Source organism: Cheilinus undulatus, linkage group 10 (assembly GCF_018320785.1).
Source record: "Cheilinus undulatus linkage group 10, ASM1832078v1, whole genome shotgun sequence".
Taxonomy (NCBI): domain Eukaryota; kingdom Metazoa; phylum Chordata; class Actinopteri; order Labriformes; family Labridae; genus Cheilinus; species Cheilinus undulatus.
Genome location: NC_054874.1, coordinates 49,180,927 through 49,189,191, shown reverse-complemented (window position 1 = coordinate 49,189,191; position 8,265 = coordinate 49,180,927).

Below are 8,265 nucleotides of genomic sequence, written 5' to 3'. Positions count from 1 at the left end.
TAAATTTCTAAATTCTGACTTTGATCTTTAAATTCTGACTTTGATCTTTAAATTCTGACTTTTATCTTTAAATTCTGACTTTGATCTCAGAATTCTGAATTTGATCTTTGAATAATTTCTCTGTCCAATCTTCACTCACTCTGGGGTGTTTTATTTTTTGTAAGAACACTTACAAACCTCCAGTGACCTAAACTGTAAGAAGCATTAAGCTTTCTCTCTATCCAGCTGTTATTTGGCTTTATTGCTTTGATTTAAAGTAGATAACTAAGGAACAACATATAAACATGTAATCTGGACAACTGCTGTACTTTGACTAGAGAGCAGAGTCATTTATTGAATTAAGGCTAACCTGGAACACCAGACACACTGCTGCACATCTCTGTGGCATGGGAGATATTTCACATTTACCTGAGCAACAACCTAGAGATGGTGTTTGGGAAGGATAGGATCTTTAAGAAAAAAGGAGGAGGATGATTGGATGATTGCTCTGTCTGTCTGCCATTACTGGCCAACCACAACAACAAACCATGTGATTCAGGCGTGTGGAACCACTAAGGGGTAAACGACATGTGGGCTGTTGTCATGTCAGTCCAGGATTGTTCACCATCAGTGGAGCCGGTTGGTGAACGACAGTGTAGCTGCAGCTGGTCAGCAGAGCAGAAACATCTCCACCCAGAAAATCTTTAGTTCCTTTAGGAAATGTGCGATGATCAACCTGCATCCACGTTAATCTCTTCACAAGCCGCCATCATTAACAGGCTTGGAGTCACTTTAATGAGAGGTTAAAATAAATACACAAAAAGAATTGTAAAAACATTAAACATAAATAAGAATGCAGATTTGATTAAGTATTCAACAAGTAAAGGCCTTTGATTTTTTAAAATAAAGTATTTTTAGAGGCTCTGAAGGAAGCTCGCTTCAGACTGGCTTCACACGTGACAACTGTTGGCCTGATTTACCCACAGTCACACACGTTTATTTAAGGGGCTGTGGAGTCATTTGAGGCTTTTTCTAACCCTTTTACCATAAATTCACTGCTTCCTATAAACTCAGAGCTTCCTCAACCTGAAAGGATAAATACCCATCATGCTCTGCCTCTAAAAGAATACAATAGTCAACACGGTCTCTCATGTTTTTAATCGGTTAACGTTTGGAAACCGCCTTCCATCCTTTATCTCTCTGTCAGCTCCTCCTCTTCCTCGCACTCTTCTCATCTTTTCTCTCTTCTTCTTTCTTCTCTTACTTTACATCTTTCCCCTTCCTCCTCTTCATCCCTGAGTTCCTCCTTCATCTCCCTCTCCTCTCACAGCTTACATGTCGTCCTCCTCTCTCTCTTCCTCTCTGAAGGGTTCATGACGGCGGCTCCAGACCTCACTGATGGAGCTTCACTGACACCTAGTGGTTAAGGACAGAACTGCGGCTGAACATGCAGGAGGATCTGCTACAAAAATGCTCTTTAAAAGTTTGAAGATTCTTTCTTTGTGAAAAAATCAACTATGATGAAAATATAGATTATTAAAGAAAATACAAACAAAAGAGAGCGAGGCAGGATAAAAGGTCATTCATCCAAGCCGCTGAAGATTAAAAAAAGGAATATATATTCTTCAGTGTTCACTGAGCATGCTCACTGTCAGTCATCTGCTTCGACCCCAGCAGGACAGAAAAACTAAGAGAAAGCTTAGACAAGAATATTCATGAATACAGCAGCCCCTAACAGCTGATTTATGTCAGTATTCCCACAGTTTTTTCTTAAAATGCAGATTCCATCTAAACAGACCTTAGCCTCTACAGCACTGATCATCAACTGGCGGTCCAGGGGCCATATCAGGCCCCCCAAAGCTTCCTGTCTGGCCCCTGAAAGATCATTGAATCCAGAAAAGAAGGAGAAGAGGATGTTGTGGTTTTAAAAGAAACTTTTAAATGTCTGCAGCTATTAAATCCATCCCACAAACAATTAATATTGAGGTAGTTTTAGACTTAACATTTGATCTATTTTACTGAAATTTACTGTCATAATTAGTAGATATTCAAAAACAGAGTTAAGGTTGGAAGAAGTGCTGCAAAAATGACCAGATAAAGTGGTGAAAAGAGGTTAAAATGCGGAAAAAATGATTAAAGAGGGGAAAAGGGGACAAGAAGTATTATGATTTGGTTAGAAATGACAAAAAAAGTTTTTAAAAAAAGAGTGATGAAAATGGGTTAAAAATGACAAAAATAGACGAAAATGGCAAACATGGATAAAATAATGGCACAAAGAGGACAAACGTGGGAACAGTGGTTTAAATGGGATTAAGAATTACTCAGCAAATCAGTGAAAATGTGTTCAAGACTTAAACACAAGGGAAATAACTGGCAGGAAAGTTGCAAAAGGGGGTTGAAGAGCTGCAAAAATGGGTGAAAAGTGGCAAACATTGGCTAAAAGTTGCAACTATTGTTGAAAGAATGTAATGAAAAGAGGTTAAAAAGTGGCAAAAATGGATAAGAGTGGCACAAAGGGGATAAAACATGCAGGAAAAGTGGTTTAAATGAGTTAAAGATTGGCAAAATTTGGGTTAAAGAGGTAAAAGGGGTTAAAATGAGTTAATAGAGGTGCTAAATCACAACTGGAGGGCCCATTCTCTGGGATTTTCAGGGGGCAGGCCAGTTCTGCTATCAGGACTGTCTCCATGTGGCCTGCTAAGTTATAGACTAAAGGGAGAGATTTTAGCTTAACATGTCCAGGGTTTGGAAAGAGGAGACAAATACTACAACAATAATATGTTAACCAGACCATTTCATTGTTGTGTATTTGAAAGTCTGGCCCTCAGAGCTTCTGTCAGGACTAATTCTGGCCCTTGTGCAAAGGTTCTTGATGACTCCTGAAATATATAAAGCTGTAGACCAGAAGGAGACAGGCATGCCCACAGAGTTGGCTGGGCTCCTGAAAATCCCAGAGAATTTTCCCTCAACAATTATGATTTAGCCTCAATATGAACTCATGCTTAACACTTTTCACTACTTCACTGCTTCATTCCGACATTTCTGCAACATTTTGTGCCATGTTTAACCCATTTTTGCCATTTAAACATGCTTTAACCCACTTTTCTGCCTTTTTTACTACTTTGCTATTGGCTATTTTTGCACCGTTTTGCCACTTTTAGCACATTTTTGATAAATTTTGACCATTTTTGCCTCTATAACCCAACTTTTTGCTATTCTTTAACTCATTTAAACCACTGTTCTTGCCTGTCTTATCCCTCCTTTATCCAATTTTGCCACTTTTTGTGTATTTTTGCCACTTTTCATTACTTTTGTCACCATTTTTGCCACTTTTCACCCATTTCTGATTTACTTTTTGCCCCCTTTATCCTGTAATACTAATGGTTTGCCACATTTTAATCTCTTCTCACCACTTTTCCTGCAAGTTTTTGTCCCTTTGTGCCACTCCACAACCCATTTGGATCTTATCGCCCATTTTTCTCTCTACTTTCACTCTCTAACCCCTTTATCTGCACATTTCTGCCAGTTTTAACACATTTTTTAAATACTTACTGATAATGGCTGACAAGTGAATTTCTGTAAAAACAGTTCAAATGTGAAGTCATTCTAAATCTATTTGAATATTAATTGTCTTTGGGGTGGATTTAACAGCTGCAGACATTTAAAGCCAAAAGATACTCTTAAAACCACAACGTCTTCTTTTCCTGCCTTTCTGAATCTAATCATCTTCTGGGGGCCAGACTTTTCCTCAAAAAGTTCCGCCATTGTTATTTCTTCTTCGTGTCTCACTAGAGCTACGTATCAGTGAAAGCAACACTGCCCCCACTGTTCCCGGTGGTACTGCTCCGTTTGGCCTGTATCCGTAAGCTTTATGGAAACGTACGGAGCCCAGGAGGTGACATGAACATTTTTTTGTTGTTGTATTTTTTAATACGAACGTACGGTTTTATTATCTCGCATGTGCGTTTTATTCGTATCACGTACATGCGATTTCTCAGTATCTGCACGCGAATAAAACGCACGTATGAGATACTGAGAAATCGCACGTACAAGATACGAATAAATCGCACGTGTGAGATACTAAATAGCACATGAGTATTTAAAAAAAAAAAAGTTCATGTCACCTCCTGGGCTCTGTAGAAACGTGCAGAAATGTGGATGAAATGAACGCGGAGCACAGACAGAAGGCTCCGGCTGTATCCGGATTCATATTTAGCGTTGGGCATAAATGGACCTTTAGAGCCCACTAGTTTGTGTCATTACTCCTTTTCTTTGAGTTTAATTTTGCATTAATTTACCCAACAACCTTTAGGGTTTTAGTCCAATTAGACCACAGAATCGCCTACTGGATCTAGGTACATAAATACCAGAGCAAAGCATGCTGGGAAAAGAAGCTGTCTAATTAATGTTATTAAAATATTCTCTCTGTTTCATTTCCATCCAGCCGTCCAACCACAGAGAACAGAAATGTTTTAAACAGATTCTCTGTCCTCAGAATAACGAGGTTTGTCAGAACTCACTGAAGTGTTTCTGAGCTCCTACCACTGTTTCCAGATGAAGTTTGGAGCATTCAAAAGCATAAACCAGTTTAATTTAAGGAGTAAATAACGATCCAGAGCGTGTTTGTTCAGCACTAACGTGTGAGAGCACTGCAGCGTCGTCTGAGGCGCCTTCAGGATCCGAGTCTGCAGAAAAAAATATGTAAAAATGTAAATCTGCCCAAAGTTTGTGTGTGCTGATGAAACTGCAGTTATGAAGGGAGGTCGCTGCTCAACAAAGTGGCACAATTTAATTTGTGTGGCGGGGTGTGCACGGCAGCGATAGACTCAGTAATGAAACCTCTCAGCTTTAAGTTCTGTCTACTTTATATTCACAAAGGGAAAGGAGCGAGGCAGCCATTGTGGAGACATGCAAATACACTGATCTCTTTAATACGGCCTTCACCCAATTGGGCGCTGACTTTGACAAGCAGAACAAATGCCCCGCGAGCACAAACATGTGCAGGTCAGGAGGAGCGGCGCTGATGGCCGAGGCAGAATTCAACTTTCTTTATCCTCTTTTCAACGCCACCGGTCACATTCTGCCTGTTCGCTAACTGTTAAATTAGTCATCTGAGATTAGAGACGGCTTAAGGAACAAAGTTTCAGCTCCAAACTTGATCAAACTTTAGGTCGGAGCGACATATGCAAAAACAAAAATGTGAGCAGAGAGTTCAGCTTTGGTGGAAACTCGGAAGTTTTACCAGCTTTTCACCACATTAACTCCACTCTCCAAGTTTGTTTCTGCTGTAAATCCCTGCTTTAATCACTCATTACAATAGCTTTGATTTAATTAAGTCATAATTTACCAGAATCAGTACATTAGATGTTCATGCTGAGTCAGTGGAGCAGTGTTTTCCTCCTGAGACCTGAGCTTTAGTTTCTAATGTAGTTTAGTTTCTCTTATCTGGGATCAGAAGGACCTGATCAGTTTAAACGCTACGCCTGGTCTTCAACAGGAAGTAGTTCACAACAAAAACTGATGACCATGAATCTCCCGGTGGTCCAGTTTCTGTAGAAAATGCAGACCTGGATCGGTTTAAGAGCCAGAGTTTAGGCTGAGTGTCCATGAAAATTCCTGAACGTTTTCAAGCAAATTCCTGTAAATCCATCTCTGCATCCATTTTCTATACCGCATATCCCGTCAAAATTTCCCTAAATATTCTCATTAAAATGAACAGTTTCCCAAAACTCCATGAAAATGATGGAGAATCCCCCAAAGCATCCAAAGTCCCTGAAATTTCCATGAAAAGTTTCAAGAACCACACAACCCCATCATTCACCATCAAATTCCCTGAAAATTACAAATGAAGTTCCCAAATTTCCATAAAAATGCCTAAAAGTTTGAGATCCTTTAAGCCAAAATCTTTAATGAAACTTTCCAACATAGAAGAAGTTTGATCCCAAAATTTTCCTGAAGTTGCAAAAGCTACTTCTCAGCAACTAACCCCATGAAAATAAAGAATAATTCCCTGAAGCAGTGGGTCCAACGCAGGGTCAAGTACATCTGCACAAGGGCCAAATTTAGTCTCAGCAGAAACTCTGGGGCCGGACGTTCAAATCCACAAAAATGAGATAAATATTTTGATCTGATTAACATATTATTGTGCAGCAGGCCACAAGAAGACAGGCCTGCCCACATAGCACCTCATTTTTGACACTTTTAACCCTTTTTGATACTTTTTTGCCTCGTTATCCAATTTTTTGACATTAACGCCTTTGAACCACTTTCCTGCATGTTTTGTCCCCACTGTGTCACTCTTATCATTTTTGCCACTTTCTAACCCCTTTTCCTAACTTTTTTGCCACTTTTACCACTTTTTCTGCAACTTTCTTGCTAATTATTGCCCCTCTGTGCCTCTCTTTAAGACTTTTTCACTACTGTACCGGAGTATTTGTGCTATATTTCTGACCCTTTTTGATAGTTTAACCTAATTTTTGCCATTCTTTAAGCTGCATGTTTTATCCATTTTTGCCATTTTTCTTATATTTTTGCCACTTTTTACCCATTTTGATACTTCTTTCCCCCTTTTACCGTTGTTGTTTTTTTTTTTTTTGTAACATTTCAACCTCTTTTCACCACTTTTCCTGTCCACTTTTCATCCCTTTGTGTCACTCTACGACCCATTTGGCCATTTTTCACCCATTTTTGCCACTCTTTAACCCCTTTTCACCACTTTATCTGTCCATTTCTGCCAACTTTAACCCTATTTATTTATTTTTACTAATAATGGCTTGCAAGTAAATTTTTATAAAGAACGATCAAATGTCAATGTCAATCAATCAATCAACGGTCAATCAACGATCAATGTCAATATGAATCATTTTTGGGGTGGATTTAAAAAGCCAACATGTTTTTTTCCCTCCTTTTATGAATTTAATGATCTTCTGGAGGCCAGACAGAAAGCTTTGGGGGGCCCGATATGGCCCCCGGGCTGCCAGTTGATGATCAGCGGTCTAAACCTTTTCAGCCCGCGACCCCAAAATAAAGGTGCCGGAGACCGGGGACCCCCACTGGACCTGAAGGTGGTCGAACAGTTATGAACTTTCTAGAATAGTCGTGTGCAGACAAGGCCGCCCATAAGGAGGGATAAAGGGGGAGGTTTCTGGGACCCAGCCAAACTGGGGACCAGGGAGGTCAGCAAAACCATGATCTACTGTAAAGTTAAGCTGTGAAAACCATATTTTATATTTGACCTGAAAAATAACCACTCTTATCAAAGAAACACATATCTGTATTTATTCATGTGTGTAGTAAAGCCTTCTTTAAAGGAAAATAACTTTTGTTAAAAACATATTTAGAAAGGGTTGAAAATGGCTAACATTGCTTAAAAAGGGCAAAAAAATGGTGAAAAAGGCAATGAAATATGACTTTTAGATGATATAAATGGGTTTAGAGTGTCAAAAAATTAGATAAAAGTGTCAAAAAAATTGGCTGAAATGGCTTTAAAGTGCGAAAAAATCAGTGGACATTGGGTAGAATGAGATGAAAAAACTGGCAAACATGGGTTAACTCTGGTTAAAATGGGGAAAAAAAGGCTTTAAAATGGGGTTGATGGAAGCAATAATGGGTCAACAGAGGCAACAATAGGCAGAAATGGTAAGAATTGGTTTAGAAGTGGCAAAAACAGGCAGAAAAAGTGATGGAAAGGGTTTAAAATGGACAAAAATTTGCTAAAATTGGTGTAAAAAGTGATGAAAAAGGATTCACATTTGGTAAAATTGGTGTCAAGTGGCAACATTGTAATTCAAAAAATATTCTTATTTTTTTATGCATCCGCCGACCCCCTCTTGGTGTCTCGCGAACCCCAAGGGGGTCCTGACCCCAAGGTTGAGAACCACTGCCCTAAAGCATCCCATTTCCCTTCAATTTCCATAAAAATACTTACAATTTTTCAAAAAACATAACATCCAAATTTCACTGTAAATCCCCTCAAAATAAAGAGTAATTTCGCCAAATATTAGAAATGCATTTACAAAATTTCCATAAAAAAGACAGCCTCCACCTAAAATGTTCAACAAAACTTTCCAAAATACACAAACATGTCCCCAAAATTTCCATAAAAATGACTGAAATTTCCAAGCAAATTTTCCCTAAAAATTCTCATTAAATCCCCCAAAATAATCAAACAAATTTCTCAAATTTCCATTTAGAATTCTCTAAAAATTACAAATAAACTTTCTAAATTTCCATGAAAATAACAAAATATTTTGATGCATATTCCATAAAAAATCACATTTTCAAATA